The sequence below is a fragment of the Lygodium microphyllum genome, chromosome 21 (genome assembly GCF_053477565.2).
Source record: "Lygodium microphyllum isolate KBCC chromosome 21, Lygodium_microphyllum_v1.1.10, whole genome shotgun sequence".
Classification (NCBI taxonomy): domain Eukaryota; kingdom Viridiplantae; phylum Streptophyta; class Polypodiopsida; order Schizaeales; family Lygodiaceae; genus Lygodium; species Lygodium microphyllum.
Window position 1 is genome coordinate 108,311,717 of NC_141155.1, and position 11,532 is coordinate 108,323,248.

The following is an 11,532-nucleotide window of genomic DNA, read 5'->3' on the forward strand; positions in this document are numbered from 1 at the left end:
GAGGGTAGAATAATCTCTTTTGTATACTTTTTTTTCTCTATCATCATAAAGAGTACTATTTGCTAGATCAAAGCCTTACTCGGATTGATACAAATTGTTAAGCTTGAAGCACAATCATTTCACTTACTGATTATATGTTAATCTTCTATCTATTAACAAGACATTTTGGGGGTGTCCATGTGGCATTATTTGAGTCTCCCCCCCAAAAAACCTCTACTTTTTTGCCATTCTCTCTTTTTTTTCTCAATAAAATCTCTCATTCTCTATTTCCCTCTCCCTAGCGCTCTTTTGATCTCTCTAGATCTATGGGCAATCCCCCCCTCTTGATATGTGGGCAATCTCTCTCTATTTGTTTACACACACGATATTTCGATGATGTATCATGCTTACATAGATCATACGTTGAGGATGGGATTGTGCTCTGTGTGTGTGTGTGTGTGCGCGCGCGCGCACGGGCATGCGCATGCGCATGTGCACTGCAAGGCTAGTTGGCAAAGGACTAGGCCAAAACACATGGTCAACCATGGGCAACAGCAAAGACAGGCACCAAGGCAACACGTATGGTAGGTCGGGCATGGCAACAACATAGCGAAGTGCATGTCATAGGGGAAAGGGCACATAGGCAAGGCAAGGGAGCAAGGCACAAGGTGCAAGGGGCAAGGAAGCATGGATGTAAGGGCAGGGGAGGAGCATGGGCAATAGTAGCAACATGGAGAGACGATGATGGACTGGAAGAATGGAGGCGTGTGTGTGGGGTAATGAAGCACAAGAAGGGAATGAAGTGTAGGTAGGCAACCAACATAGAGGGTGGGGAGAGAGAGAGAGAGACAAAGAGACACAGAGAGAGAGAGAGAGAGAGAGAGAGAGAGAGGTAAAAAAAACAAATCTTAGGAACTTTTATTCTTAGTGATGAATAAAAATCAATGGATATTTCTTGCTTTAACAATTTAGATCTTTCTTGTCATGTGGATGATATTTTTGAGCAAGGTGATAGATTGCCCTCACGTTGGACTCGCCAACCACATTTCCACACTACATCAAAGTTGTCCCTTAGACCCATCATGGCTTTCTCATTATTCAATGATTAGTGTGATATCACTTGGGACAAAGAGCCCTACACTCATAAGAAGGGCTCTCATGCATTAGGACCAAACATTCGGTAGTGAGTCAATGGCCCAAGGTCACAATCTCACTCACTAAATTTAGAGCTTGGTTTCAATGCCCCTCTCAGCTCTCTTCATGCAATTGTTGCCTTTGCCACTTAGCATGAAATATTTCCTAAGAAAAATAACAAAGCACAATTCATGTTACATTTTTCATCACAACTTTTCACATATAATTGTTTGAGTAACAATAAAAAGATTAAAAGTAAAAAAATATAAACAACAAATATGTGAAGGGTTGTACTACTAGTACCTAAATTATTTGTACTTTTTTCAATGCCTAAATTAATTCACATTTTCTAAAGAGGTGAAAATCCCATGGGATATTAATGTTTCTTTTAAAAAAATATTTTCTACTTATTGTACGAAGCAGTTTTTTATTCAAAGGGGGGGGAAGGGACAGCCATGTGTCATGACCCCTTCTATGTGTCGCTCCTTCCCTTTTGCACAACACGAGTGCACCCCTACATTTTTGACCATCGGCTTGCCATCCAATTACTTCCCATTGTTATCACCATTACACAACCCTAAGTTGAGGATTCTTAGCTTAGATAATAGTTAGAGAAATGTTTTGAGTTATTTCTTTGTTAAATTTTTGTATACATATAATGTGAATTTTATAGCAATATTAAACATGTGTTGATGCAAGATGGGTCAGAAGGCTATAGCAAGATTCTGTTGCCCATTGTTATAGACTTTTGATGAATAAATAGTTGGTCATTCATGCTTCAATGAGCCTCGTTCTAAGGATCCTTACAAAATCCCTTGACATTCAAAGAGATGCATGATTCCCACCACCATATAAAAAATTAAGATTGGAGCTGCATTGATCATGTATAGTGTTGCATGAAAGGACAAAGGAGGACAAAAAAGGACCAAAGAAGGTGCTTTTGACATCAAACCTAAGGTGCCACTGTAGGATCCTATTGAAGTGTTAAAAAGAAGTAGTAATAAAAATAGCATTATGTAGATTCATTATTGGTAATAATACAACTTGGTATTCCATGTATAGGGCTGCAAAGCGGCAATTAGGTACTTTGTACATAGGGTATCAAGTTTTCAAATTAGAAATATGGGGAAAACCTTTGAGGTCTCTCAAGGTTTTTTTTTTGGGCGTGGCACCACCCATTGCTCTCATGGATACTTGCACAATAATATTAGATAGTTTATGATAATCAACATGCCATATGGCAATGCAAGCCATATGACCAAAATATGATAACTTTGTGTGAACTCTCTTGCCACATGAAGCATGAATTCAGACAAAAATATGATACCTTTTTTGTGATCCCTCTTACCACATGAAGCATTGGCTTGGACCAAAATATTATACCTTTGTGTGAGCCCTCTTGCCACATGAAGTGTGCCTTAGGATACAAAGTGCCCTAATGGTTACTAGCATTGGTATATAGCACCAAACTACCATCGGTGCAAAGGACAAGAGAATCTAGGTGAAGTTTCTTTGTGACTCGACCACCCATTAACCTTCTTGCCACATGAAATGTGCCTTAGGAGGCTATGTGCCCTAATTGTTACCGACACCATTGCTTTAAACCTAGTGTTGCGAAGCACCACGAAAACATCAGTGTGAAGTATCTGGAGAACCTAGGCATCACTATTTACCAAGCTTTCAAGTAATAAGAGATTAAGGGAATCTCAACACTTGATTGTAACATGTTTTTGAAAAAAATTAAAAGTGTCAATATATGTGCCAATATAGTCGGCGAAAAGAGCACTAGTATTTTCAAAGTGTCAATAACTATACCAATATAGTCATCAAAAAGAGCACCAATATTTTAACTAATATATATCGACAATCATATCAACTCTATTTTTAAAAATCTTTTGACAATCATAAAAATGCATATACATACAACTTTTCCAACACTTGTAAAAAATACCTGTAGTTGAGAGTTTTGCTTCTTTGCTCATTTTCAATGCCTTCAAGCTTGAAGGTAAGTTGTCAAGCCCTCTTGTGTTTGTTGCTTTTTTTACTTTCTTATGTGATTTAGGGTCATTTATTACATCTCAACACAATGTAGATGGGAGAGAGTACATATTTTGTTGTTCTTTACTAATATTACAGTGGTTTGAGAGAGAGAGAGAGAGAGAGAGAGAGAGAGAGAGAAAGAGAGAGAGAGAGAGAGAGAGAGGTAGGTTTAATTTTTCAAATTTAAATATAACTTTTCTTGAAGGGCATATACAAAGTGAAATTGGAGGAAATATTCTAGCACAAATATTTGGCCAATGTCTTCAAAGAGCATGCGTTGGGTACATCAGCTACTAACCTTCAAAGTATTAGTTAATCACATGAAATTATAAGTTAATTACAAAGTAAGTAAAAGTTATCGATTACTCATATAATTAAAGCAAGAAAATAAAAGAATTTTATTTTTTAAGTATTTGTTTTGATATTATCTTGGTTAACGTAGAGAGAGAGAGAGAGAGAGAGAGAGAGAGAGAGAGAGAGAGTTTCAAAGGCACAAAAACATATCGAGAATTTCTCATTGTCACTAAATATTGGAGTTTTTTTTCTGTTCTCTTAAGTTAAGCTTCAAACTTCCAAAAAAAATAAAGGCTTCTCTAAACTAGTAAGGGACATTTAAAGGCGACAAGATATGTGACCAGTGGAGTTATATATACATTAAGAGAAAATAAGCAAAGAAGATATGTATACACCAAGAGAAGATCATCTTGTCCCAAAATAAAACTTGCAATACCAAGCATAAGCCATACCTCAATATACTCAAGCCCATGCTCAGTTGAGAAGCAAATTCCAAGTCCATCCTCAAATACTTGTTTGATGTACGACCCCCTCAAGAAGACAAGTGCTTAGGAAAGGACTTAATGATATGGTTTGTTTCTTAAGGCAGCTCATCGAGCTTAGGCTTGAGGATATTGAGATAGGGTTGATATTGGTTGCCATAGGTTTTATTCTCTTGCAAGAGGATCTTGTCTTGGTGTATGCATACCTGCTTGGTTTTTTCTCTTGCAAGAAGATCTTTCATTGGGGTGCTCAACTATTCAAGGTAAAGACTACTTGAGAAAAATTGAGACAAATTGAAGAGTTATTCCAAATAGGACAATTAGGCATCTTCGTAGAATCGGACTCTAATGTAGATGAAGGGGCAGATGCTCCCAACAAGCCTAAGAAAGAGACCAAGATGGAGTAGGAGAGGGATAGAGAGGCAAAGAGAAAGTGTAAGAAGCTGAGAATAAGGAATTAGTGTAAGAAATGTTGATAATATGCCATGTCACACTGACATTGGTATATAAGGAGATAAGTTGTAATTTTTCATATCTTTTTGACATATCAATACATTTACAATCTTTCTCTCCCTTCTTACTCCAAGCTTCCATGGCTTCTTCATCTTTCCTGTCTTTCTCTCTCCAATTCTAGTCTTTCTCTCTCCTCGTCACTCTATTTCTCTCTCTTCCTGCAGTCTTTCTCTCTCCTCTGCAGTCTTTCTCTCTCCTCTTTCTCTCTCCCTAGTTCTCTCTCTGATTGTAAGAAGCTGAGAATAAGGAATTAGTGTAAGAAATGTTGATAATATGCCATGTCACACTGACATTGGTATATAAGGAGATAAGTTGTAATTTTTCATATCTTTTTGACATATCAATACATTTACAATCTTTCTCTCCCTTCTTGCTCCAAGCTTCCATGGCTTCTTCATCTTTCCTGTCTTTCTCTCTCCAATTCTAGTCTTTCTCTCTCCTCGTCACTCTATTTCTCTCTCTTCCTGCAGTCTTTCTCTCTCCTCTGCAGTCTTTCTCTCTCCTCTTCTTCTCTTCCTAGTTCTCTCTCTGACAAGTGGTATCAAAGCTTCAATCTTTGATCCATTATTTTCTTCCATTTTCACTCCTATTTTCCTATTTCAAAACCAATTTCAGACAAAAATGGTACAAGACAGTGACTAGTGGAGTGCTGCAGGACAACTACAGTTAGCAAATGACTACATCTGGAGATATCCAAGGTCAGATATGGCGGATAAGGGCTTAAATGGTTGGACGTCACCAAATTTTATGCAAAATTGAAGGTACACAAGTACGGGAGCAGTAGGGGAGTTTCCAAAGCATCTCCAGACCACAAGGACTGCATGCAGGAGCATTAATGGCAGCTTTCTTGGGAATTTACACCTCCAGACCACAAGGACTGCATGCAGGAACATTAATAGAACTGTGGCTGTTCCTTCAATAAAGCTGAAAAGAAGTCTCCATGCCTATACTATCATCCATAACCAGGAAATGGCCTGGCATCCATATCAGAAAACAGCATCACTTTTCTTTGTGATCTAAGGCCGTGCGTGTGACTTAGAAGAGAAAGGGCGTGCCTAAAGAGAAGGACATATCTGGCCAAGGCCCGAAGCTCGGCCGTTTTCACTTCTTCATTTTCTTGCACCTGTGACTTGTTAGGCGATATAGTGGAAAAGGAAGGGGACGGCTTGGCCTTGAGAAGGACTAGTTTCCGGTAGCAGGACGAGCAGAGGTTCATGGTGGTGGAAGAACCAAAGAAGCCGCAGTTGCCATCCAGAGCAGGCCATCATGCATCAGAAGGCTCTCCTGTTCCAGGACGAGAGGATGGCGGAGAGGATCATGAGATAAGCTAGCTTCAGGCTTGCTTAACCCGTTTGTCTCGCACAGCAGAATACGGCGGTCTTCTGTGGAGACCGCAATCGAAGCCAACATATTTGTCAGAGTTTTCTTCCTCTGAATTCTTAGAAGAGACTGCCTTCACATTCTTCTCCTCTTCTCCATTTCCAGAATCTGCCTCAGTCAATCCATAAGCAGCCATTGCTCGGTCTGCCACAGAGTTTATCATGACGCCTTTCATCTTGTAATAGAATACAGAGTTCGATGACGGAATCAGGTGATTCATCTATAATGCTCAAGACGTCGCGGCATATGTTTGATCCGCCAGGAAGCTCGACGAGCACTGATCACATTCTTGTAGCCGACTGACAGGAGGTTGCGTTCTTCGACGACGTATCCATCGTGCTCCTCACAGGGTTTATCATGATGCCTTTCATCTTCCTTGCATGTCTAAGCTCTATGCTACCTCCATTCTCTACAATGTCAGTATCGAAGCTACTCTTCGTCGTGGATCCGTGCATGCTCTCAGGTGTGCCTAGCGTCTGATACGTTTGATCAGAAAGATCAGATTTGAATCTTTCAGGAGCTTCAATTCCAGCTCTATCAGGAGTCTCTTGCTTGCCGAATTCCCGGACGGGATCCTGAACCTTGAACCTAGCAAGTCCGAATTCGGCAATGTATGCAGAAAATTTCTGATCTAGCAGCACATTACTCGGTTTAACATCTCCATGGATTACAGGAGGGTCGCATTCCAAATGCAGGATCCGTCTCCTGCAATACGTGAACTGATGTTGCATCTACTGCAGTGCGTCCACTTCCTGATGCACCGCCACATGGAAGATATAGCAAAGGCACTCCGTGAAGCGGCAGGAGCTTTGGAGGCGCAATGAGAAGGCTTCACTGTTAGTGTCGAGGGTGTAGTCTTCTCCGGAGTTCCCAACAATCGACAGGAGCAGGCCTTCAGGAGAAATGCTCACTCTGCAGTGAAGTATTGGACCTGCACTCCATCGATGACATAGAGCTTCTATCTAAGGATGCTATTCATGAACCTTTTGAGGCTTCTCCATGCCTACAACAATCTAAGTGACTCTTAAGCTTCCCACCCGTGTCAACTGCAAGGAGTGCTGAAAAGGCAGTATCACGCATCTTGCTGACTCCACTTTCACTGTCTTACTTCAGAAGGTGGGGTTTATCCTCCTTTCTGCAATAGCAATTTTTCCTCCTGACACACTACTTGAACTGTAACATTTTTGCAGCAGCAAGCATGTGTAGCTCAGGATTTTGAAGTAAGAAAAGGCTTGGTAATGCTGGAGTAACTGAAAAGCAGGAGGAACTCCATGTTGCAAAAATTTCAAGAGTGCTCCTATACTACTGGGTGACAGTGGATTGAAATCGATATCTTCTTCGTCCTCTTCATCACTCTGTGTGCAACTAGTACTGTCAATCATTAAGGCAGATAAACATGAGGTTACAAGTCATATAGCTAAACCTACTATGCAGAGGAGGCAAATGTTCCAAGCATTTTAAAGCCAGCTATGAACAGGATTCTTGTCACTACTCAGGAGGCTTTTGTTATCTGGGAGACGCAAGGTTTCATATTGCATCAATAGTTCGATTGTCATCCATTGACAATGCAACCAATGGCAGTTTCCCATGCTTCAGAGAAGATGGGAGACGCAAGGTTTCATATTGCATCAATAGTTCGATTGTCATCCATTGACAATGCAACCAATGGCAGTTTCCCATGCTTCAGAGAAGATTTTATTGTCTCCTGGCTCACTGGAGATCCAGATTTATACATTGCATTAGCATCATCAATGATATCTGGAACTCTAGGATTGATAGTTTTGGACAGCACTAAAATTGTTCAAAAATTTTGAAGAATTTCATGGGGCTTTTTCTCTTCAACACTTCCTGATTGTTCTTAGCATCAGTGACCGACAACATTTGAAGGTTCTTTCCCAACATTGAAGAGATTGAACCATTTCTTAAAGGCTCAGCAATGATCTATTTGATGAATCTTGTACCACTTGACTTTTCATCATCAACCTATTGCCTATGGAAGACCGATGGAATATTCTCAAGGGTATGATGCTTTGGGGATGCAATCTTGTAATGCCATATTCATGGAATGCTCTCTCCTACTCATTTGAGTGTATAGGTATTGGGTATTGACTCAAGTTGGATAAGAAGTACTCAAAATACTTGGAACAGGGCCAAAACATGGTGCAGTCCAAACAGGGACAGATTTGGAAAAGTTGCTACAGAAATTAGTAGCATCATTCTAACGACAAAGAAACAACTGGAAGTGATACTAGTTATCATAAGCTTCGAGTGGAGCCATCAAACGTCTTTTTTGGACATATATTTCTTGAGTTAGAGCCTATTTGATACTGGCAGTTCACTAGCAGTTTACTGTGGATAGTTCTGGAAATTCTTAAACAGAGAGGGGTATTGCTACTCCTAAATTCAAACCAAGATTTCTACTTGATACTAGACATCCTAACCTTCGAGTCAAGCTATCATACACCTTATTTGGACTTCTATTTTTCAAGGAACAGCATATTTCTTCAACTTGACTGCAATGGCAGCAACTAAGAACAATAGCTCCAGCTCTAGTGAACAACGTTGGCTTCAAATACATGCTAAAATGGACAAACTTGGACAAGGTTTGCTTCAAACACAGGCTAAAATGGACAAACTTGTACAAGATCAGCTTCAAACAAAAGCTAATATTGACAAACTTGTAATTTCGATTCAACAGTGTATTGCTCTTATGGGAAAAACAGCAGGACCTGAATCAAATGATTATGCTCATGGCCAGCATTTATATGCTGATGGTACACACTATGATCCATATGCATCTTATGAATATGAACAGCAACAATATGCAAATGAATATGAGCAGTATGCAAGTACATCTGTACCATATCATAATGCAGAGTATCATTCCATTGAAACTTGGCAGCAGAATGGTTACTATAGTCAACATGCTTATGCTTATGAGCATCCATCTCTTCAACAACAAGATTTGGATAATGAACAACATGATCAACAAGAGGATGAGCAAGAAGAAGACCAAGAAGATGTACGAGTCCAAGAATATTTACAAGAAGTGAACAATGAAGAGCAAGATGTACAAGCTGATGGTATCTTCGTTGATGAATTACATGAGGCACTTGCAGATGAGCAAGATGTACAAGCTGATGGCATCTTCGTTGATGAATCACATGAAACACTTGCAGATGTAGATGGTCATGTTGACGGTTTTAGACTCTTAAAGAAATCTCATGATGATATTTTTGGGCATCAGTTTACACTTAATCAAGGTCTACAACAGCCATTGAACGCATTTGATAATGAGTACCTTGATCATGGTTATGATGACCGACACATGTTTGATGATGATATAATATATGATTTGGGCATACATGAATATGAAGATGGCATTGTGCTTCCCTATGATCCAGGGGATTATGGATGTGATCATGGATTTGATTTTGGGGATACTTCATTGTATCCATTTGATCCGGGTGGATTGGAGTATGTGGTTGAGAGGCATTCTATTCTCTTGGACAATCATTATGATGGAATACCTTTTGATCCAGGAGGTTTTGAGCAGGATTTTGCACCTTCATTTCCCACTTACGATCCTCTCCATTACCTAGTACAAACTAGTGCTTTTCCTATTTTTGTAGCCTTGTATCAGAGTAGTACTCTGTTTCATCTATCCTTTTCTAGTCTTTCAGGTTTGTTTTTTAGGACAAAAACTTTTGGGAAGGGATGGATTGTAAGAAGCTGAGAATAAGGAATTAGTGTAAGAAATGTTGATAATATGCCATGTCACACTGACATTGGTATATAAGGAGATAAGTTGTAATTTTTCATATCTTTTTGACATATCAATACATTTACAATCTTTCTCTCCCTTCTTGCTCCAAGCTTCCATGGCTTCTTCATCTTTCCTGTCTTTCTCTCTCCAATTCTAGTCTTTCTCTCTTCTCGTCACTCTATTTCTCTCTCTTCTTGCAGTCTTTCTCTCTCCTCTGTAGTCTTTCTCTCTCCTCTTCTTCTCTTCCTAGTTCTCTCTCTGACAGAAAGTACACGGAATATAGTAATTTGTTTATTTTTCTAGGTTGTGACTACACTTGCCATTATGAGCTATCACTTTTGATGGATGAAGTGATATAGAGCTTCATGAGGGGCATAGATCTTGAGACCACTCCACAATGATTCCTTAAGATAATATAGCAATCTTTGTTACAATCAACATCACCTATAGAGTCATAACAGTTAGCTCATACCATACAAACACTACAACAAAATCAAAGTAGAGGTGTGGACAATTGACACAATTTCACGCTTGCATTTATAAACCCTTGGAAAATCCATTAAAGGTTGCGAGACTAGTCAAGGCCATGGGAACCCCAAAAAAATGCACAAATGGCACGGCAAGTTGTGTGTGCGTTTAAATTCACATGAAAAGGAATTTAAAATTGGGCACTTAAAACATGCATTTTATGCAAAACACTCTACATATTAAATATTCCCATAAACGTACAATTTAACACAAAAAACTAAAATAAAATATCCCACCTTCTTTTTATTTCAATTTGAATCTTTCTTTCGAGTGAAACACGACCAAAGAAGGGTTGAGAGAGCAATATGTGATAGATGAGACATAAGACAAGACCATGAGCTCTCATATGAGAGATGTCATGGTTGAGAGGTTTAATAGAGGGAGGACATTTGACTCCTCACCTTCTATTTTTCTCCACACACATGAATATCAATTCATTTTTTAAATTCCTTCCCTTCTGTCTTCATCTCTCTTCATTGTATTCTTGCTTTTCTTCTTCTTATTTCTCTTGTTTTTTAAAGGAGGTGATCCCTATATTTTTGAAAGGAGGTGAGGCAAGCTTGGTTTCAAACAAGGTGAGTTCATCTTGAGGCATAATCTATTCTCATTTTTCTTTAGTTTATTTATGTTAGATCTATTTTCTTTGCATGTTACTGTTATACTTGTTTTACTCTATTTTTTATTAGCATGAGCTTAAAAGAGGTCTTTGCTAAGATTGTGCAGCAAGAACCGCATGTGTTTTAGTGTGAAAAAATGCATGAAGTCTATAGAGATGCAATGGAATGCCCTTTTTCATGCACCCAAAAGCGCACCTATTGGTTTCATCACCTTTGTATAAAAATAGCTCTATTTATAGTGTAGATCACCTATGTGTAAGAACAATTGTATGTACAATGAGGATAGTGAGGGTGTCGTAGAGCGTGTAAAAGTGCAGGCAAATTGCAAGAGCCAGTTGTGTCAAAATAGAACAGATGTAAGCAATGTGGATATTTATTTAGTTAACTTTAAATATAACTAGATATATTTTGAATTATCTCACTTTATTTGTGTGTCTACACAAAGGACAACAATTGAAGAGAAAATAACAAGAATAATGATGAACAAAGCTTTTCACAATTCAGTATTTGTTTTCTCTTTTTTAAATATGGAAGAATCTATAGTTTTATTTGATCTTAGATTAGAGTATTTAATCACAATATCTCTTTTTTTAATATTAGTATTCTTGATTTTATTTCTTTTGGTTTTGTTTTATAGATGGAGGTGCATATCCTCGTCTACGTGGTTGTAAGCACCATACTCCTTTGTGGTGCAATGACTTGCTTATTTGGTAATGTATTGCAAGGGAATATGGAGGTGTATAACAATGAGCAAAACATTGTGCTCACTGCATGCATGATGCATACATCATCGTGAGGA